Below are 23,450 nucleotides of genomic sequence, written 5' to 3'. Positions count from 1 at the left end.
AGAAGACCACACAGGGGGAATGTCAGCTAGATTTTCTTTGAGAATTTGTGAGTGCAAGAATTAAAACTGAATTTATAATGAAAGATAGTTATAACCTAAACTATTGAAACTGTCTCTAAATAATTTGAGCTTTAATGTTGTGTTGCATGATGTTAAAGCACCCTCGGGAACTTTCAGTGCACACCAGCAGGGACTACACAGACCAGTTAACCCACAACACATTAGTGCACCCTAGAAATCACACCCCAGTAGTGCATTACCCTGTCATGTAGACTAGGGTTGCCAGGTGTCCACTTTTTGACTGGAATGCCCAGTTGAAATGGGACCCTTCTGACCGGGTTGTTAAAAGTCTGGTCGGTGGCACAGCACAGCTAAGGAAGCAGTAGTATGTCCCCCCTCCGGCTCCTACCCATAGGGACAGCTAGGGGGCTCTGCATTCTTTCTCTGCCCCAACCACCAGCTCTGCAGCTCGCACTGGCCAGAAAGTGCAGCCAATGGGAGCTGCGGGGGTGGTGCCTGTGGACGGGGCAGCACACAGCGCCACCTGGCCGCTCCTCCATGTAGGAGCTGGAGGGGGGGACATGCCACTGCTTGTGGGAGCTGCCTGAGGTAAGCACTGCCCGGAGTCTGCACTCCTGACCCCCTCCCTTACTGCAACCCCTTGCCCCAGTCCTGATCCCCCTCCTGCCTTCCAAACCCCTCAGTCCCAGCCTGAAGCACCCTGCTACACCCCAAATTCCTCATCCCCAGAGTCTGCACCTCCAGCCAGAGCCCTCACCCCCTCTCACACCGCAGCCCCCTGAGCCAGTCTGGTGAAAATGAGTGAGTGAGGGTGGGGAGAGCAAGCAACAGAGGGAGTGGGGGATGGAGTGAGCAAGGGACAGGTCCTCAGAGGAGGGGCAGGGGTCGGGGCAGGGTGTTAGGGCTGCCAATTTTCTACTTGGGAAAAACCCAATGTAGACAAGTCCTCAAATGCGGTTTCTTGTGTGTGCCTTCAAGATGGATTTAATAGATTTTTGGATTGCAGTCTGAGCTATACTTGTGACATTTATTTCCTATTGTATGTGTTAGAGGACATTTCAGTTTGTCATGACCTTCAGTTACTATACAACAGATTGTAAAGTTCAGTCCTTCAGCTCTTTGTTTGACCCAATATTTAAACTTCAAGAAACTGTTGTCTGTACTGAGGTGAAATCTCTGTGTAGAAGTAGTTCTTGTTTGAATGGCATTGCTTTTCTAGTTTAAAAATAAACTGTTGGGCATTTTCAGTTAGCAGGATACAGAACTTGAAAATGTTGTTTAAGATTTGAGACCATGAATGTAATGGCTCTGCCTTTCAATTTAGCTGAAAACAAATCAGTGTAAGTGGCAATATGCAGGGGTTAAAGTTCCTTTTTAATAAGCTTATCAGATCCCTGGTTTACTCAGTAATATCCTACAAATATCTCAACAGTTTTCTAATCTCAGAACTTTCAAAAATGCTTTCTTTTATGTGTTCCAATTAGTAGGTGCTCAACTTTAGACATCGTGGGCTGAACATTCATGACACCTGCTGAAGTTAACGAGAACTGCATGTGCTTAGCATCTGACTATGAGGCCCAAAACACCTTAAGTTGGGCACCCAAAACCAAGTGGCACTGAATATCAGTTACCACTTTTGAAAACTCTGGTCAAAGTGTGTAAGTCTCCTTGAGCAATCTGTTAGTTTAGATTCAGGTAATCATACAGCAGTTGGCTTTTCTCGGAGGCATTTCTAAACAGGGTGAGGAAATCTGCTTTCATGTTCAATGAGGACCTGGAAGTACCCCACAGATCCTCTAATTCTGTGCAGGCCTTGCTGAATTTTTGTGTGTGATGAAAATGATCCTGCTGTGTTACTCTCTCCTTTGAACCCTCAAAATTCTTCTTATGAAGAGACATCAGAGAAAGTGATTCTGTCTGCATCCACAATTGCACAGGCAGATCACTTCCCTTGCTACTCTCCTTCCTGTTCCATTGACCTACACCTTGTGTGCTCAGTGAATCTCTGATCAGCAAGTAGAACTTAAAAGACAGTCAGATAAACTTGAATAGTTAACATAATGCACCTACAATTTTAATAGATGCATTGCCTGCATTTTAATAGATGCATATCCATACTTAAAAATCATTTTGGCTGAGACTGTCATGAGATTTTTAAAGTTAGTGCTGACAGTCCTGGTCCACGTACTTGGTAGTTGGCCCAGCTGTTTTTTTTTTAAGTCAGTGATATCCTGCTAATACAGGCAACTAGCTATCTGGCCAACAATTCCTTTCCTGCTCTTGCTGGCTCAGCTGTTACTCTGGGCTCTCCTGGTAAGTGAGAATCTAGAGTGGAGCAAAACCAGGGGAAACACATCAGACCTCTTACCCTACAGGCAGTACATCCAGCACTTTGTTCAGATCTTCATGACAATATCAAGAATTAGCATCAATATTATCACCCACATAGCTGCCAAATCTTATGCAATTTAGTGCACACATCCCCACGCTACAAGCTATTTTATGAGGACAAAGTCTCTCAAGACATTATTTTCTATACGAAATACATGTCTGGTACACAAGAAACAGACACCCAACCGATCTATCTTAATGCTGCCCTGAGGGGGAATGAAGGTGACCCACTGATCCCAGGTCCTTGAGAATACAGAATTCCTATTCTCTACTCCAGGGAGACAGGAAGAGGGAGAAAACTCAGATTCGAATGAAGGGAAACTGGGCCTACTGTCTTTCTCTAAAGATGCGAAAGTGGGGGGAAACAAGCATACTGGATGCCGTCTGTTTTATGAGAGTATCCGTTCACTTTTGTCTTCATCCCGAAGAGGCTGTTGCAGGTATAGTGGGAATCTTTTGGGCTTGGTGATGTTGTGTGGAGGGAGAAGATCGTGAGGCTTCAGAGTATGGTGGTCTCCATAGGTTTGACTAAGTATTTTGCTGCTGCATAGCTATCCAACCACAAACCATATAAGTCTTCAATAATCAAACTGAAAAATATTAAAACTCACCAGAGCAAAAACAGAGCCCTTCTGTGCAGAGAAAACACAAGGCCCCAGACCCCAGCTCTTGTGGAAAACTGTCTAGGAAAATATTGACATCTTAGCAACTTGCAAAGGACAAAAAACATGTTGGTAATGGAATATCTTTAGGTTCTAGTTTCCAAGAGATTATTATGAAGAGATCAATAAGAAAAAGAGGTCTGTAACTTCTGACTAATTCCTTGACCATGTCTTGTTACTCATGCTTTATTCAACTGAGTGATACTTGTAACACAGGTTTCAGTGATAGCCTGTATCAGCAGAAAAAAACCAAAAAACTAGGAATCCTTGTGGCACCTTAGAGACTAACACATTAATTTGGGCATAAGCTTTTATGGGCTTGGGGAAAGTTTTGTTAAACGCTAACACTTTGGGACAGCAGTCAGCTTGGTTGAAGACATCCACTATAATATTACTAAGGTCACTGCGGCATGACAAAGGGTTTGTGGGAGTCTCCTGGCTGATGTTCTAATGCTAACTCATTACTGATGCATTTGTTTCACTCATTGAACAAACACTAACAACCTCATCAACACCACTGTGCGTCAAATAAATTGTTCTCTGCCTCAGAGTTTTTAAAAATACTTTAATTAATACTCAGCCTCTGTAATACTTCATTTTTCTTGGTGTAAAAATGACCATTGCATCCATGAAGTGTAACACTAATAAGCCAAAATCTGAACTTTACAGAGTGAAGTGACTTGTGCTTCAGTTCCTGTTTCTATGCATTGCTTTTTGTCAGCTTCTTAAACAGAAGGAATTGCTGCCAGCTATATTCCGATTAATGTGAAAGTAATTTATATCCAGAATAGGGCAGTCATAAGGTTTAAAGTGACTTATAGTGTACCAAAATACCCATCATTACGTAGGGTTCCATGTTTGCATGTCAATTAATTACTCTCAGTGGGTTCTCTCCATAGTGAATGTAAAGCTCTTCTTATTGCCAACATTGCAGATTTATACTTACAGTCTGAAAGTCAAAATGCATAGTTTCATGTATTTTCTGATTTGTGTGCGATCACCCAAAATCAAAATTCTGTGGCTGATATTGTGAGAGTGCTCTACACAGTAGATCATTTGCCAGGACAGGGTGCTCACACGTGCAGTGTTGTACATCGATTTTTGTAGGACCAGTACAAGGCAGTGTGCATTGTGACATGCTTTATGTCAGCTCTTAACAGGGCGTGCAAAGTAAAATAATTTTTGCAATCTTTAATTCTTTGTGATGGACTGTAGGCACCTAGATACTTCAGCAGTGGTTGTGGGCAACACTGCACTCCTTGCTGTGATACAAATATAGTGGAAACCTGTGGAAAAATAGAGCTGCTTCAAGGCTTCATGGACAAACTATAAGTAGCTTCAAGAGTGGGTAATGAAAGCAGGATGATCAGAGTGGCCATACTGAATATCACAATGAGTAAGGATTGCTTCCTAATTTGCCATCAGTTAGAGTTAGTGAGGGTGGGGGAGGAAGAGGACTATTTTGTGCCTAAAATAAGTGAAGTTCATTTTCAATATATCTGATCAAACTGAAGTTGTAGACCAATAGGCCACTAGCATCAGCCAGATAGCCTCTTTATGCAAATTTTGCTCACTTACAAACAAACTCAGTAGAGAATTGTGTCATTTCAGGCACCAAAGATGATAAAGCCAGTGCTGTATCTTCAATAAATCCCTAGCTAATACAACACATGAAACATCTGTGCAACAATGGAGTAAACTAGGTAAGGACCCAAGTATATTAGGAAATCAAGTATACCTTCTGATGGCTGATAGGGATCTATTTCTCAATAATCAGAATACTTTTCATGCAACAGCAGCAGCCTCTGTCACTGAATGTTGCAAAATTTGGTTTGATCAGCATGGAAATCCAGCAACTGTGATTACATATAATAGACCTCAGTTTGCCTGTTTGGGAATTTTGCACAGTTGACATCAGCAGAATTTGCATGTGTCATTCTCTCAGCACCACAGTTAGCCTATTGGCAGAAACAGTTATCAAGATTGTCAAAATAAGAACAGCCATGCTGGGTCAGACCAAAGCTCCATCTAGCCTAGTATCCTGTCTTCTGAGAGTGGAGTCAAGAAATTGTTAACAAGGCATACCAGGATAATTAGATCAATGTACAATAAAGTTGGACTAGAGAACTACACCAACAGAAGGCTTGGGCAGCAGCCCTGTATGGTGCTGCATGTCCTGTCACACACAGACTCTACTCTCATCAACAAATTTTTGAAGCCAGAAGTAGTAGCAAAGATGTCAGAACAAATCAAACAGCAGTGACAGCAAGCCAAATACCACTAGGATAGAGGTAGTAAAGAAGTTCCTGAACTCAGATAGAACAGCCAGTAAATGTACAACAAGCGCCTAATGACAGACAAGACAGCAAGAACATATATGCCATGTAGCACCAAGATTGTACATGATGGTAGTACAAGGACAGCTGTACTGCTGTAAAGGTGGTTTCTTAAGACCAAAGGAACCAAAGAACAGTGATGCTGAAGGGAGAACCCAAATTAGTCACATCACAGAACTTCAGGTACAGGTGAAACAAATTTCAGTGGATGCAGGGTCAGGCCTCTTATTCTTGGTTTTAACAAGTTAAATACATTCCAAAAACCGTTTCATGTGAAAAACCTATTTGAACCAGAGACCAGCTACATTTCAGCCTAGGGCAAATTTTTTTTATGGTTTGGTTATACATTCCTGTTAGAGGGGTTTTAATGGAAATGCTGACAGACCTTTAAACTGTGGAAACACAAATATAGCATTTAATAAACCTTGATTAAAGAGAGAGTTACCTACAAAGTCTCCTTTGGCATGGAACATACATTTGACACTAGAAATGAGTTTGCTGTGGCCACAAATATACTACCAACAATTGAAAATTTGCTCCTCATATTGAATCAAATATAAATACATATATAAGTTAATGCTTTTTGCCCCCCCTCTAGCTAAGAATAAACTTCTGTAAAAATTCAAGTAACCATAGGTTCAAATTCCTTGCCAAGAAAGTCAAAATAACCCCAATTGTTGATCAAAATAAAGCCAGATGCATTCAAATTTTGTGAATGACTCACTGGCAAGGACACTGAATGAAGGCATTCATTTTAAACGTGTTCTGTCAAAGCAATCCTATCCTCCTACTCCAAGTAAATGTGTTCTGAAGGAAGCTATAGTATACCTCAACTAATATGTCAACCTTTTTATCTTTTTCAATAGCAGATAGTTTGTATTTTTACTTACAAAGTAGCATTGTCTAACCACAATTCTGCATATTGCTAAGGAAAATTCTACTGTCCACAGCAGAATTCAGAAAGGCTTATTGAAGTCTAAATTTCCTCTTAGAATGCAAAGGGTGAAAAAAGAGATGTGCTGATAACTTTAATCTTAAAACAAAAAAATCAGAATGGGTGGTTTCCACTTTCAGAAGTGTTGCTGGAAATACCATGTAGAAATCCATAGTAATATTTAAAACGTTCATTTAAACATGAATATGGTGGAATGCATGTTCTGAAATGCTTTCTGATAACTGGATGAATGACTATAGCTCTATCTTTTGCTTGCATCGGGCTTATTGGTCTTCAGTGACCATATCTGTCTTGCTGCAGGGCCGCCCAGAGGATTCAGGAGGCCTGGGGTCTTCGGCGGTGGGGGGGCTCTCGCTTTGGTGGTAATTCAGCGGTGGGGGGGTCCTTCCGCTCCGGGACCCGCTGCCGAAGTGCCCAAAGACCTGCGGCGGGGGCCCCCCGCTGCTGAATTACCGCCGAAAACCCAGTTCTTCGGCGGCGGGTCCTGGGACGGAAGGAGCCCCCTGCTGCGGGACTTCGGGGCACTTTGGCGGCAGGTCCCGGTGTGGAAGGACCTCCCCGCCGCTGAATTACCACCAAAGACCTGGAGCGGAAGAAGCTCCGGGAGCCCGGGCCCCGCGAGGGTTTTCCGGGGCCCCCAAAGTGAGTGAAGGACCCCGCTCCAGGGGCCCTGAAAAACTCTTGTGGGGGCCCCTGTGGGGTTTGGGGCTTGGGGCAAATTGCCACACTTCCCCTCCTCCCCCAGACACCCTGTCTTGCTGAGTTCCCTCTCACAGGCTTTGAGGAGTGCACCTAGCATCTGGGTAATGGTTTGGATCACACAGGTTGAAAAGTCCTATGAACTTCTAAATACTGTTGAGCAGATGTATTCAGGGAAGTGCTTTTAGTAATAAGGGGAGAGTTAAAATTAATGCCTTACATTTGAAAACTTTTGAGGAAGAATGACTCAGATTCTCAGTTCTGGCCAAGCTCTACTCTGACTTACCTGCCATCAGACCCAATAAGTTGTTTGGCCATACCCCTCTTGTCATACCTACCCAATCTACTGTGGAGTAGAGTTGCTATAAGCTGGACCTTGATCTGTGCCCAAAAGTGAATATTCATTTTCCAAAAAACTAAAATTCCTGGTTTTGAGCTGGGGAAAAATATACTTATCGCAATGTAAACAAAATAAACGTAAAAAGTTGCAGCCATTTTTCCCCCCAAATGATCTCCCAAAAATAATGGCTGAAATATAGCTGACATTTGGTATGGGCAAAAGGCTATGGTCCCAGTTGAGTAAAGCGCTTAAACAAATGCCTAACTTTACACATGTAAATAATTCTATCCCTATTGAAAGCATTTATGTCTTGATTCAGGAAAGTATCCCTGTTCAGGAAGGACTCTTAAACACACGCCTAACCTGAATCAGGTGCTTAAGTCCATTGACTGAGCTGAACAGTAGTGGTTAAGCTTAGTTATCTGTCATGTTGTCAGAAAAGTTTAGTTGAGCCTGTGTGTGGACAGGACTGAGCAAGACTTAAGTTAAACAAAATGAGCTGTATCTAAATAGGGTAGAGAGATTTTTTTTTAAATAATTTTGCTATTTATTATTTTTAGTGCTGGTTATAACATGGTGTGGCTGCATGCACAGAAATTAGACTAAACCCATTTGTGATTGATCAGCAATCACATTTAAACTTCTTACACAATTCTTTTTATAGTGCAGAGAAGACCAAAATTAGTTGAAGAACTTTTTGCTGAAATTTAAACCAACCGCTGGAGTCTTCGTACAGACACCAAGCATACAATGTTTCAAGCTAAAGGTGAAAACCTGAGTGAAAACAGCATGTAATAAATGAGAAATGTTTTGTAACTTTAACTATAGTGTGCTGCCATTTGCCCATTGTTTTAAACTTGAATGTTCAGATTTTGAGCAAGTCTTTAAAGTTGTAATAAAAAAGTCCCCATGAAAAAATTAATTTTGGCTAAACTACTGTCTTGAAAAATATAAAGCATTGAGAAATTTTATAGAAGTCAGTTTTGTGGCTTGTGACATCAGGATTTCCATAAATCCCCCTTGAAAGGATTAGTTTCCATTTTCAGCCTACAAGAATGTGAAATAATAGGGGTTTTAAAAAATATTTCTCTTTTTACTCTCTGCAGCCTAAATTCCAAGCTATGAACACAAATCTTTCTTTCCTCTTAGTTTCTGTCTGCTAGCTAAAATGAATTCCATGATGTGACACTGTTAGCTAGTTTTGCACTTTCATGTATTTGCTCAAAAGGCAGCACACTTTTTGATGTTGTTCTACTTCTGTCTCATCAAAGGTTTTGTAGCAGCTGCATTTCATGGTTCTCTGCAAAACCACCTGCAAAACATCCATCGTCTGAAAGTGATATTCTTAAGAGTGTCTCGCAGACACTGATTTGCAGGTTGGTGAATGCTGCTAAATTGAAAACAGCCTTATTTGAAAGGAAATGGATGCCGTCAATCCTTTAAGAATATCAAAAGCTACAGTACAAACAGCTCACAAAATATAATGGGTGTCTAGAGAACCAGCTGTAAAGCTGCAGTGCTAGTGTAATCTGCTGAATTTTAGTCATGCACAATAAGATTTTGCATATTTCCTGTAAAATGATTTTATTCTGAATGCCTATTTCAATGTTTTACTGGATATGTGATTACCTGCACTGACTGAAGGAGAGAGGACCAGTTTTTCATGGGATATTGATAAAATACTCCTCTTAAATCCTTTGTTCTGTCAGGCCACCAATGAGAAAAATGGATACATTAGGATTTAAATCTGTCTGGCTTTTTCAGACTTACACAAATTAAAATTTATACACCTGAAACCTTTTGGTGCTTTTAAGTAGAGCTCAGCAAATTCAGGAAGCCCTATATTTTTTAAAGATTGCTCCCTTATAGAATGTATTTGAGTATATTGGACTAGGTCCCTCAGCTGATGTAAATCAGTATTTGAAATCAATGCATCTATGCCAATTCATAGAGACCTGTGAAATTCCTATTTATAACTTCATTTCATTTTTCAGGAATTTCTTGTTTTGTTTTATGGATTTCCTCCCCGTTGATTGGTTCCTGCCCTTGGAAGGTGGGTGGAGTTGCAGAGAGAGAGTCTCCCCTGCACTTGCCCCATGTCAGCGAGTCCTGTCCAGTTCCCTGCTCCAGGGATTGTGATCTGGCACAATGAGCAGCATTGTGACCCTGGTTTGCCAAGGCCACCCTTCTGTGTCATGATGATGGGGGTGCGGAGGGGCTGCCAGGGCCAAATTTGAGTGAATGGTGCTGCATCTCCATGTGACAAGTCACAAACCCTGAACTAGGAAGCCAGATTTAGTCCTGCAGGACAGGAGCAGCTGTTCCTGTGGAGTGAGTGAGGTTTTATTTTATTTTTATTTTATGTTTTAATCTTAATAATAATGATGTGTGTTCTATTGTATGGTATTTTGTATTTACGAAAACGTGAGGCTGTACTAAGTGACTTTAGTGGAGCAGCGCTGAGTTACACCAGCTCAGGTTCTAGCCCTACTCCTCCTCACTGTTGTGTGCATGACCCATCCATGAAAGGTTACTTGAGAAATGGTACAATAGGTGGCATTAACTAATCTATTGTATCCTTGTGATGGCGCCCAGCACAAAACACAACACCTATGCACTTCTTCAGTCCCTCTGCACAAAGATTAATTTTACTCCCATTTGGCATTACCTATGAAATAATGTGTTAAACTTTAGCAACCACAGGGCAGTCTGTGTATTTTTATTTAGTTTAATGGCACCCATTGTTAGAAGATTTTGAATGGTGCCAGGCCATTGCCAGAGGCTGGGATCACACTCTGTATTTAGCTAGATGAGTCCTCTTGACAGTTTGCTGGAGATCATTTGAGATGGAGTTTGGTTCCTCTCCTACAGGTAATGCAGTTCAGTTAATCTCTTATTAACTATTATTAAGCTTCTAACTTGCTTCTGGATTCCAAACATACAACTATGATCTTCTGCCAGGAAGTGATCTGTTGTCAGATCTTAGTACCAGCATCTTAAGAAATCTGCTGAAAACAACAATTTGGAGGTATTTCTGTTAGCAATTTACTATTTTAAAAAATGGATCATGAAATACTTTCAATTTTGCAAATTTTCAAGGCTATCGAAGAAACCTAACTGTTGAATGATGTCTCTCACTGTATTAAATAGTGGTAAAAATCTTGTAAAGAGCTAATAGTATTTCCAGTATTTTAGACCTACCTTAATGAGTCCTTTGATGTTTCACCTTTGTATGGTTGAGGAAGCAAAAGAGAACTATGGAAATATCTCAAGTTTAGGAGCAGTCCTATTTCTGATTCTCTCTTGGAGACTGAAGTGAAATGATCAGGCCACGGAAATAAAGCATGTGTAGCTGGTTAGTCCACTTGTCCCTCCCTTACCATAGACAGCACGTTTTGTTTTTAGGTCAACCATTTTAACTTCTCACTGAATGGACCTCCCAAAATGGGAACAATTTGATAGTCGACCCTTCAGTTGTTTAAAGTAGTAGTTGTGTGAATGGAGTTGCACAGATAATGATTCCAACCTGCTTTTCAAACGTCTCCACAAGATCAGATGGTGACAATGAACTGTTTGTCTGGAACTTTCCTTCAGGGCTGCCCGGGGGGGGGGGGGCAGGGCGGCAAGTGGGGCAATTTGCCCCAGGCCCCGCAGGAGCCCCCACGAGAGTTTTTCGGGGCCCCTGGAGTGGGGGTCCTTCACTCGCTCTGGAAAACTCCCACAAGGCCCGGGCCCCCAGAGCTTATTCCACTCCGAGTTTTCAGCGGTGGGGAGGTCTTTCTATCCCGGAGCGGAAGGACCCTCCCGCGGCCGAAGACCCCAGGCCCCCTGAATCTTCTGGGCGGCCCTGCTTTCCTTTTGTGCTTAGGCACTCATTTTTTTTTTTGAGCTGTAGGATGACATTTTACTTAAGTGTACAGAGAGGGTCTTCCTTAAATAGCAAGTATTGCAATAGTCAGGAAAATAGTTAAGTAAAATGTAGTTTCAAGTTCATATGTTAATCTTCCTTATGTTCCCTAAAAAGTTACTAGGTTAATTAGGTCACTAGCAGCCCGACCTAGGCTCACGACAACGGAAAAAGTAAATTAATATGAGCCTACGTGTTGGTTAGGTAACACTTACCATATGTGACAGAAGCACAGAACCAATAACTGCATTTTCAACCTGGCCCACTATAAAGGGTAGAATCTGCAAGAATTTCCATTGCTATTGCTGGGTATAGGGATTTGCTAATATTTTCAGATTATGCACAAGTATCTTTAAGAATTAAAAAAAAGCCCTATGTATTCAAGAAGGGGGGCAGAGGAACTGCAAATGGAAACGAGGAGGTTTAGAAAACCACTGTGAAGACCAAGGCTTTTACCGTGGTAAAAAAACGTTACTGTCAAAATGTCTTTTTGACCAAAACTAACTTTCTGGCAGGAAATGTTGATTTTAGTTGAAATGCGTCACTTTTCACCAAAACTTGAAAAATTTCACTTTGCCAAGGGGGAAAACACTATTCCCCTCCATCCTTTTTCTAGTGATTTGGTAAAAAAGTTAAGCAGACAGTTTTTTCCCAGTGAAACAAAATAACACTTTTCATGGAAAACCTCGAATTAATTTAGTTGTTTTTCGAGAAAAATAGTTTTTCAGCCAGCAACTTGTACATGCCCATCGATCATTTCCAAAGGCACTCACTTTACCTCACTTACCTTGTCTCTCTTTCAAATTAAATCTTTTATTGGACCAACTTAATTTTGTGATTAAGACCATGAATTTATTCTAATAATTACATATTGTCATAAACAGATAAGTAAGAGTTAATAGAACAAAAGTGCTTCATATCTCTTTTGCCTGGAAAGGGTTAACAAGAACAGTGAGCCTGGCTGTCACCTGACCAGGGGACCAATCAGAGGACAGGATACTTTAAAATCTTGAGGGAGGGAAGTTTTTGTGTGTGCTGTTAGATTTTGGTTGTTGTTCACTCTAGGGGCTCAGAGGGACCAGATGTGCAACCAGGTTTCTCCCCAATCTCCCTGATACAGGTTCTTATAAGTTCAGAATAGTAAGTACTAGGTAGATAAAACGAGTTAGGCTTATGGTTGTTTTCTTTATTTGCAAATGTGTATATGGCTGGGAGGTGTTCAAATGTGTATTTGGCTGGGAGGTGTTCAAATTTATATTTTGCTGAAAGGATTTTAATTTGTACTTGAATACTTAGGCTGGGAGGGTATTCCCAGTGTCTATAGCTGAAAGACCCTGTACCTATTCCATTTTAAATTTACAAAGATAATTTTTACTGTTTTTCTCTTTAGTTAAAAGTTTCTTGTTTAAGAACCTGATTGTTTTTTTTTTATTATTCTGGTGTGAGACCCCAGGGGACGGGGTCTGGATTCACCAGGGAATTGGTGGGGAGAAAGGAGGGAAGGGGGAGAGAGAGGTTACTTTCTCTCTGTGTTAGGATTACTATCTCTTTCAGGGAGAATCTGGGAGGGGAAGAGAGAAGGAGGGGGGAAGATGCATTTTCCTCTCTGTTTTAAATATCAAGGAGTTTGAATCACAGTGATCTTCCAGGGTCACCCCGGGAGGGGAAGCCTGGGAGAGGCAACGGTGAGGGAAAGGGTTTACTTTCCTTGTGTTAAGATCCAGAGGGTCTGGGTCTTGGGGGTCCCCGGGCAAGGTTTTGGGGGGACCGGAGTGTACCAGGCACTGAATTCCTGGTTGGTGGCAGCGCTACAGGTTCTAAGTTGGTAACTGAGCTTAGAGGAATTCATGCTGGTACCCCATCTGTTGGACGCTAAGGTTCAGAGTGGGGAATTATACCATGACACACATTTTACAAGTAGCCATTATCTACCACCTTCTGGAGTATCAGTGTCTTTTAATATTTACTAAGTAACAGATTATCACTTCTGATCTGGCTCTTTGGTATTGTTCAAGTGGTGCAAAGGAGCCAGATTCACAGGCCATCAGAGAATTCCCCTCATGGTGGGGAGGCAGAACAGGTTCCTACCCTGGACACTTCTTCTGCCCTCACATGAGGGGTAAGGCAGAGCTCTGCCCCACTGATTTTCAGCTGGTATATGTTCCTATATGTCTATGCGGTACCACGCCAAGGCTACGGTTGGTGGGGTCATAACCAGCTCCCTCATGGTGCACCTTCCCTGGGCTGAGCAGACCTCAGAAGCAGGAGAGCATGTAGCACAGGAAAACTTGGGTTGTAATTCTCACCTCATTTTTTGTGAATAGCAATTGTTCATTTAGAAACAAATGCTTGTAATTGTGTAAAGTCTCTTTGTGGAGACATGCAGATATAAACATGTTTCTTATCGTGGTTTGTGTGTTTTTTTGGGGGGGAGGTTGTATTTTATTTGTGCATCTGTACAAATATTTTCATTCAGGATGCCATCATTCGCTGGATATATTTATGTCATTAACAACTGCCATGAAAGATGTTTGGAAAGAAACTCTGATTTAAATTTTTTTTTGAAATTTTAAAATAAATATGCCCTCTCTCTCCTCATCCCTTTTTAAACCAAGCCTATGACTTTTGTACCTGTTCAATACTTTTTCTCTTAAAATGCCCCTCCCTCTAGTCCCTCAAGTTATAGTATACACATTTTTCTAGTTAAATCATTTTTCTCTACAATACTGTAGATATTAAAGAAAGCAGGATAAAAGCAGAACTGACAATCTAATTCAAAATGCTGCCTTTATCTCAAAATGTAGAACTGTTAAGAGATGTGAAGATTAAAAATACCAGAAGGTAGAATCATATGTCAAGTTTAAATGTTATTCTGTTGAATATGGTCTTTTGTCTATTTTTAGAGTAATAAAACATGAGAAAGGTAGTGTGGTAAAGAAATTGCTTTGGAGAGGTTTAAATAGCAAGTCTTTAACCAGGGACTCCAGCTTTTTTTAAAGCATTAGTTGTAAATATTGTCAAACAAGACTTTCTCAATCCCACAACCAGTAACTAGGGGGAAATTAAATTCAGTGGTGCTCTACGCTGGCTGAGATAAGGAGCAATGGCAACACTAATGAAGATTTATATAATTCCTCTTACTAGAAGTTTGAGCTATCTTACGTTACCTTGAGTAAATTAGTTCCCAGCTTTTGTTCTACTTTATTTTTTTTTCCACTAGGTGTCTCCACACTACATAGCACAGGAAAGAAGACTGTTTTTTCAGAAAATGCATGTGGAAGCATATTGAATGAGGAGGGAATGTGTGCGTATATTACACTTCTGAATGCTATTTAGTACTAAATTATACATAATGCACTCAACTAATAAAACCTGACTTGAAGATCTGAGATCTTAGGAAACTTGACTGAGTTATCTCTATCCATTTTCTGGTTGGATTGTGGTGAGCTTAGAATTATTTACATCAAGTCCAGGATGATATATTTATCTTTGAGGCATTTTATGTCAAAGCAGAAGTAGACACACTATGGAGTGACAAATTTGAAAAGTCCCACTGTCTTTTCCCCCTCAGTACCTCAACTACAGAGCCCTGATCCAGAGATCCTATAACTTTGCTCAATCAATATTCCTAGAAGAAAATGTCATTTTCATCTTAGCACATTTATCATTCTTCCCATAGAGCACCCAGTATGTGCTTTAAACATCTACTGACAGACACAAGAGACAGCAGTCAATGCACAATTGGTGGTGCCATTAGGGCTCCGTGGGAAACTTCAATGACTGGATCACAAAACATTGTTTTCTCCACATGCCATGAATAGGCATGTGAGAGCATAATTGTTAGTTCTTAGTATAATCTGCACCTGTGCCCTTTATATGAGAGACGCTGTAGTGTCTAACTGCTGTATAGATATATCCATATTGAGCTATGACCTACTGGGCATAACATTTAGCACAAACATCATGTCTGCTTCCTTGTTGTTCCATTGCTGTGCCTTTCCAGTTCAGTTTTTAAAGGTGACGGACACCACACTGTGCATATCTACCTGCAGATGACAAACCTCCCTCTTTAATTCTTTATATTTTAAATTATGCCTAACATTTGGAACAGCTGAAATGGCTCAGTATTTAAAAATGTTTAAAACAGATGGGCTTCACTCAGTGTGTAGTCTCCCTGCAAACTCTCTCACATCTCATTATCATTGCTTCAGACGTACCTTTATATCATTTTTTTATTAATCTGTCTCACACACTTTTGTGCAGGACATGAGCAGAAACAAATGGACAGCTGAGTGAATTAACAAGAAAACAAAAACCTGCCATTCAGACAGTCACTCAGTTAGGATTTCTGGCAATATATGTATATATTTGCATTCGCAATACAAATACTGTCCTAGGCATACACACCCTCTTCTCCCAACCCCTGAATTCATTTGGGTTTCTTCTGAAGCAGAGTTTTTGAAAGTCAGCCATAGTTTGAAGAAACATAGCCGTCAATACATGGGCAGCACAAAATTGAGCAGTTTTGAAGTATTTTCCCATATTAGAAGCACTATTTTTAAAAATAAATTTAGTTATTTATATAACACCTCTTGCTCAAGAACCTTTGGTGACATGATTTTTGTAAGACTTATAAGACAGAGTTGTTACAAATTTCATTCTCATTTTAAAGATGGGTAAATGAGTCACAAAGCAATGAAATGATTTGTTCACAGTGAATCAGGGGAAGAACCAGGAATAGATAACAAGAATCCAGACTAAATGCTAAATGCTTATCCGCACTAGCTCCCAGCTGAAGTTTTGACATTTAATATAATGAAATCGGAGAGAGAAGTTTGGATTTATTCATTTCCAGAACTTATTCTGATAAGTTAGAAAACATCAATAATATGTGGACCCCCTCCTGTAGTTAGAGAATCCTCATAATCTGTCCTTTTGTTTCAATTCAAATATTAGACTAATTTACTGAATATGAATATCAATATAAAGACGGCGTTCTTAGATGTGCTTTTAAATTGTACATCATTTAACAAACATAAGTAAACATTCCATTTAAAAAATGGACAACCAGTTTTGCGAGGGGATGATTTTTTTTTCATCACTGATCATGTTTTTAGGTCAGTATAAAACACAGAATACAGTGTCTCTGGCCTTGAGGGGCTCACAGTATAAGAGACTGATTTGGACAACACACAAGGAACTTTGTGATCATAAAATGTATCATGTTGTTGTTGTAAGAGAGGGTTTTATATTTTTTCCCCCATATACTATTGAATAAAGTTTCTGATAGCATACCAAGGTTGTATTCAGAAAGTATTCTCTTGACTTTTGGAATATAATGTTCATGGAACTTTGTAGCTCAGCTGTCATAGAAACCAATCCTGAGTCAGTGAGAGAAATTTCCCTTTCCTTACTTGCTTCTGTAGCTTCATGTACTTCTGAGTACTGCAGAAGGAGAGGAGATTTTTTTCACTTTAATGTTCTGCATCTCTAATGCCAAACATCTAAAAGGTGGCTAACAAAAATGATTACAAGACTGAAATGATATTCACATCAGAAGACAAGCTCTCAGAGATACGCGTGACTTTATCTAAGGCCAGATCTGCACTACAGACTTGTATCAGTATAACCACATTGTTCAGAGGTGTGAAAAATCCAGCCCACTGAGCAACATAGTTATACCAATGGAACCCCCGGGGTAGACAGCACTATTTCAATGGGAGAGCTACTCCCGTCGACATAGGTACTACCTCTTACAGAGATGGATTAACTGCACCAATAGAAGAAGCTCTTCTGTCAACATAGTGGCATCTTCACTCAGGTGCTATAGCAGCTCTGTAGGTGAAGACAAGCCCCAAATTTTGCTTTCATCTCAAGACAAATATATAATCTGGGTTTGAATTCCACCACCATGACTCTGTTGAGCTTCATGAATTCACTTGTTTATATTGTCTTCCTTGGTCTTTGCTTTTACCTAGGATCCTGTACCTAGCAAAAATATTTATGTAGCATGGAAAGAACATAAGCAGATGTTACCGAATACATTAAGTCAAATTGACTTTAATCTTCTCTCCTTTAAAACTGAGCCAAATGATTTTTTTAAAATGTAAACAAGCACTTGCCACAAAAAAGGTGTAGAATCAAGGGTTGGTGTGATCCTTGAGTGGTGCAAACTGGCTTAACTCCATGCACTGGCTCTGGCCCAGACTCTGGTAGTCAAGAGGGCAGGTGGGCCATGAGAAGGTTCGAAAATTTGAAAAGCTTCAGAAATCTAGAATGTGTTAAAAGTATGTTATAAAGCAAACTTCTGCAACTTGATTTCACTGAATGCATCATTGACATTGACACAACTTTCTGAAATAACTGCAGCTGATGTAGAGCCTAAACTTATTTCTAATGAGGCCACGTATAAAAAAAATCATAAAGTACTGTAAAATACGTGTACTGCAAGTAGCTAGGCTTGTTCAAAATATTAGCTTGCAAAAAGGGCTTTGGATTTTATTACTATTTGAGTGGCTTTTCCCCTAGATGTGTTTAATGTACAGTACTTCCAAATTCTTGCTGTTCCAATAGTGGTCTTGTTGTAAGAAATTGTGGTAGCAGATAGAGTGGTTTTTTTTTTTTAATGCATTGATTTCTGAAAGCAGAGCAAATTTGGCTGCCAGTTTTTACTTATCTCCATTTGTTTCTTCCTCAATGTTTCAGCTTCATCAGCTTGCAGTATAAATTGTTGAGGAAGGTTGGATTGCAACAGCAGCAAGTTCCTGTACAATCGCTGCAGGTTAGTCAGCATTTTTATTCATGGATGTCATTGCATAGCAGTAAAAGTGCTACACTATTCATAATGTCCTACATATTGAATAATTGCACAAAATTTACATGGAAGGTATATACTGTAACTTCTTCTAAAAAGAAGACTTTTTGATACCTCTTTATATATTGCTTAATACTTGGAAAAAGCCTACATGCCCATTTTATCTTAGGAACTTCTATTGTCAACTCAATAGCAAAATGGGTTCTACTCCTGCCTTTGAATGTAGCTGCTAGTAGGTGTAGGTGAGAGTGCTCTATTAACTTCTTTCATTGTGGGAACATTATTTTGTAGTTGGCTTTTGGTTGGTTGGTTTTTTGCACTGGACTCTGAAAGTGATCAGACTGAAGCGCATTCTGATTTTTTCCAGTAGGGTGTTCAGAGCATTGGGACCATCACTGAAAATACCTTTGCCCTCACCTACACTGTAGTCTGTCTGCACCATGCCATCAGTGAAAAGTGACTCTAAAACCAGTCTAATTGGCCACAGGAGAATCACTCCAGCATTGACAGTCCTCTGGAGGTACAGATCCTCTGAAGGGCTATAGCCATTATAGAGGTTTTACACATGGGTTATCCCTGGCTACAGGTGGTACTGCTGGCAGTCCTCATGGTGATCTGATTTATGCTGGGAGACCAGCCAAGTGCACAGTCTGTCCACAGACCTGCCAAATTTCACACGCTAGGTAGGAATATTCAGTGTATGCACATACAATACACTAATTGGTTCAGGGCCTATGAAGACTGTTGTATGTGCACTTACGTAGTGGGAGGTGGGGGGAGGAAGAGGAGGTACTGAGACTTGGTGGGGTGGGTGGGACAGCCAGCTCCAGGCTGAAAAGGGAGGTCTTGGAAATTCCTGCTGGATCCTGGGCCCTGTGGTTACTGCTCTATCTCTTCATGTGTGTAAAAGTTCAAATTGGGGGCAGACCCCCCACAATATTCCCATTGCAGTGGGGCTAGACCCGGCTGCCACTCCAGTTTCACTGTCCCTGGCACTTATACTGTGCACAATATCTTCATAGATTCCAAGGCCAGAAGGAACCATTGTGATCATCTAGTCCAGGCTCTATAACATAGGCCATAGGACTTCCCTAAATTCCTTTTAAATTAAAGCATTTTTAAATAAAAATATGCTTTAATTTAAGAGTTCAATATTGATTTAAAAATTACCAGTAATAAAGAATCCAGTGCAACCTTGGGTAAGTTTTTCCAATAGTTAATTACCCTTACTGCTATAAATTTATGCCTTTATGCATTGTTTTCAGTCAACATGTTAGGAAAAAATATATTTATTGGCATGTTCTTGTTCCTCTACTTAATTTTGTATAGCTCTTCACCAATCAAATTGAACAGTTTTCACTGACCTAAAAATTGCCAAGTATTAACTTCAGTCATCTGTTTTTTGAAGTAAAATACACCCTAATATGGACTGTTCCTCATTCCACTAGAAAGGATTGAGAGGGGATGGAGAACAACAGATATAAAGTAAAGATTTTGGCATGAAATTGGTAGGAGAGTTATAAAATTTAAGTTATGGGAAATGTTTGATAAATTATTCATTTTTAAATAACATCATAAACTTGAACACAGCTGAGAGTTACTGGGCTTTATAGCATACCATGGCTTTTACACTTACTGAGGAATAAATATCCTTTCAAACTCTTAGGCTTGATTCATTCACTGCTCCAATGAGGGGAAGACAGATTCAACTAAAGCAAAAAAAAAAAAAAAAAAAAAGTGGCAGTCAGTGCAATGAATATTGTGTAGGAATAGGAGGTTTTGTTTACAGCCTTTTAAACTTAAAAGATCTTATTTTTCAAAATTATTTTCGCTGATGGTTTAGGGCAGGAGTTCTCAACCTTTTTCTTTTGAGGCCCACCAACATGCTATAAAAACTACACTGCCCACTTGTACCACAACTGCATAACCAGTAGATTAAAAGCCAGGACTGGCACTAAGGGGTAGCAAGTGGGGCAATTGCCTGGGGGCCCCACGAAGCTAAGTTGCTTGGACTTCAGCTTCAGATAGTGGCGGGATTTGGAGGCTCGAGTTACAGCGTCAGCCCTGGGCAGTGGGGTCAGGCTTTGGCTTCAGCCACGGGCCGCAGGGCTCAGGCTTCAGCTTTCTGCCCTGGGCCCCAGCGAGTCTTAACGCCAGCTCTCCTCTCTGGTTTATTTTGGCAGACCGCTGAAACCTGCTCACGGCCTCCCATGGGGCTCCAGACCACTGATTTAGGATGTGTATGTGTGTGTGTGTGTGTATATGTATATTAGACTGCTAACATTGCTTTTTATTGATAATTCAGTACCTTTTTGCCCCTCTTTATGAGAAGAAAATGTTTGCTTTTCTAATTTACTTTGCCTCCAATCTTATCAGTAACTAATTCTTTCACAATTTGTTAAATGTACATTGTATGCTATACTTTATTTATTTTGCAATATTACACGTTAATAGTGTACAATGTTAGTACAGAAGTAATGCTGTATGGATGTGTAAGAATTATTCTATGTATCTGAAAAACAAACACACATTGATTTGGACTGGAGTGTTTATTAGTATCTACTTAGACGTTAATCTTAGTGATACCACAATTTATAATACGAAGAGCAGGATGTGTGCTGTCATCTAGTTGTAAGATGTGTTTAAAATCTGGGATCAAATGTGTCCGTAAGAAGTAGGTTATACCAACGGACAGCAAACAAACCAGCTTTTTCAAACTATACCTTCGGAGAATGTGGCAGGGAAAGTGGGGGAATATGACAGAGAGTATCTCCTGCGAAAAGTATAAAGATACATGTTGTTCTCTAAATATACCACTTTATCCTTTTTACTGTACAACCTATCTCTGCTGACCCACAATGATAACAAAAAATATATAGACAACTTATTGTAATAGAATTTCAAATAGTATCAAAAGATCTACAGGTTTATTGTCAAAACTTTATAAAGCCTTAAGGAGATCCAATTTTACAAAAGAAAGAAGGCTACATGGAAAAAAAAGATGTTGGGTGTGTTTTAGGGTTGGAACAATAGATGAAATAGCAGAAAAGAATGGATTGCTAGTTCTGCTGCTGTGTGCCAAATTAATAGAAAATTGAATAAGTAGAATGGAGATAGAGCTTGTCGCTACTTAGCTGTTCAGACTCTAGCCCAGGGTAAACACCTGTTTACTAGACTATCATATAAGAAGTGAGTTGGTGGTTTCAGCCCTTCTCTTAGGAGGCAGGTGTCCAAACTGTCTGCATTGCCAAGTCCCCTTCAGAATGGGCACAGTGACTGGGTCACCTTAGCAGAGACACTAGGGACTAATTCGGCATTGAGATTGAATTACCCTACGATAGACACATCTAGATGAGGACTAAGGCATGCTGGCAAAGTAATGTGGAAGCTTGCACTGTGGCATATCTGTGTATTGTACTGGTTTTGTGATGGAAAAGAACTTTATCCTTGCCATGAACTGCAACTGTGTTGCTTTGATTTGCATATTTTATTCTGAGTTTTCCTTTTAAAAAAATCCATTGTAAGTAGTTGTACAAAGTAGTTGTAAATCTCATAGACAAAGTAGTATGGTCTGTGTACAGGTCTGTCTTATCTTACGCTGGGGTTACGTTCCGCAGCCAGCGCCTAAAGCGAAAAAAGCATATAGTCAAAATTACATTGAGTGTAATGGTGGTCGGAATCACCCACACTACAGAAACAGTATTTAAATTATTTTTCTCTTTTTTGTTTGGTTTTTTCTTGTTTTTGCCAACCGCGTAAAGCTGAAATCGTGCACGTTAAATGCGCCTAAGATGCGACAGACCTGTATATGCAAAGGTACTAGCCCAAATGGAAGTGCATGGAAATGGGTAAAAAGTCAGTCCACCTGACCTACATTTGCTAACCCTACAGAGAAATCAACATTTATTTATTAAAAATAATATAGGGCTTAAACTGCAGCAAGGGAGATTTAGATTGGACATTAGGAAAAAGTTCCTAACTGTCAAGGTAGTTAAACACTGGAATAGATTGCCTAGGGAAGTTGTGGAATCTCCATCTCTGGAGATATTTAAGAGTAGGTTAGATAAATGTCTATTAGGGATGGTCTAGACAGTATTTGGTCCTGCCGTGAGGGCAGGGGACTGGACTCGATGACCTCTCGAGGTCCCTTCCAGTCCTTGAGTCTATGAGTCTATGATTTCAACAATAGTGGCTAGACCAGATGGAAAGATAGAGAGGCCCAGTGCTAAATGGGTTGAGGGAGGAAGGTAAGGTTTTGCTAATTAAATATTTATTTCCAGGCTCACAAAGCAGTATGATGCAATAATTTGCTTTGTCATTTTAAGACATCGGTCAAGAACTTTTGTTTCTGGATCACCATCACAGCTTTATGTCCTAGGTGTGTGGTCGTTAAAATTTTGTTCTGAGTGATGCACTTTTTGGGAGGGGATGGGGGGGAAGAGGAGGGAAGCTTTTATTGCATGTATGGCAGCACACCTCTGTGCAGAATACCTTTGCATTACTTTGTATTTGCCACCATGTTTATTGCAAACCAGGTTTCTACTTACTCTTGCATTTATGCCTTCGTGTGTATTTTTAAATAGAGGCCTTTCAGTTCTCTTGTTACTTGTTAACAGTGAGAGATGGGTTTATCCTGCAAATATCAACTGACCATTCTTTGCAAAAGATCTGCTTCTGACCCTGTTAGACTGCAAATAATTTCGTCTCTAATTAGTCCATCTGTTGAAATTCACGTGACTTAGCTTTAATACATAATGATCAGTGGCCTTACCCGGCAACTAATTTAAGTTATTTTCTTGGGGAAAAAAAATTCTCAAGTGACAATATAGTATGGTTTGCAGCATCATTGCATTTTTTAAAATGAATCTAGCAGTTTGCAGTTCTCTTCACCCTCCTTCTAGAATGTATTCTTGAGTGCCTTTGAGCCTGCCACATGTAGCCTTGTAGAGGACTTCACCATCGGGCTTTTCTTCCTCCAGTAAAACTGAAAGGACCTTAATTTCACAGCTAAATATAGTTGACTATATTCACTTCTGATGGGTTGGCAATTCCATTGATGGCTGTGGAGTTGTACTCTACTGAACCAGCAGTGAATTTTTCTCAATATGTTTGACTTTATTACTTGAAAACTTTGACATTAGTTTAAAACCAGCAAGGATCAGATTTCTATACCTAGCCTGAATAGTTAAAATATCCCTCCATTTAAACAGACCAAGAGGCCCAATTTCAAGCTTTTCTCCACAACCCAGAGGGCTAGAAATGGAGGCTATGTCCACTGTAAACTCTTGCGTGTAGCCGCTCTAAGCTGAGGGTAGAGAGCTCTCC

The 23,450-nt window shown here is 40.2% G+C and overlaps 1 long non-coding RNA gene across 1 annotated transcript in view; it reads left to right on the top strand.

Annotated features, from left to right (window-relative positions):
- The first annotated feature begins 533 nt into the window (after positions 1-533).
- LOC127054430 (uncharacterized) overlaps positions 534-23,450 on the top strand; it is a 44,595-nt gene continuing 21,678 nt past the window's right edge. Inside the window, exons 1-2 of the long non-coding RNA XR_007775255.1 lie at positions 534-609; positions 18,017-18,092. This is a non-coding gene — a long non-coding RNA (uncharacterized LOC127054430). The remainder of the gene's footprint in view (positions 610-18,016; positions 18,093-23,450) is intronic.

Source organism: Gopherus flavomarginatus, chromosome 6 (genome assembly GCF_025201925.1).
Source record: "Gopherus flavomarginatus isolate rGopFla2 chromosome 6, rGopFla2.mat.asm, whole genome shotgun sequence".
Classification (NCBI taxonomy): domain Eukaryota; kingdom Metazoa; phylum Chordata; order Testudines; family Testudinidae; genus Gopherus; species Gopherus flavomarginatus.
The sequence above is the reverse complement of the archived record's forward strand: the minus strand, read 5'-3'. Positions and strand labels throughout refer to the sequence as shown.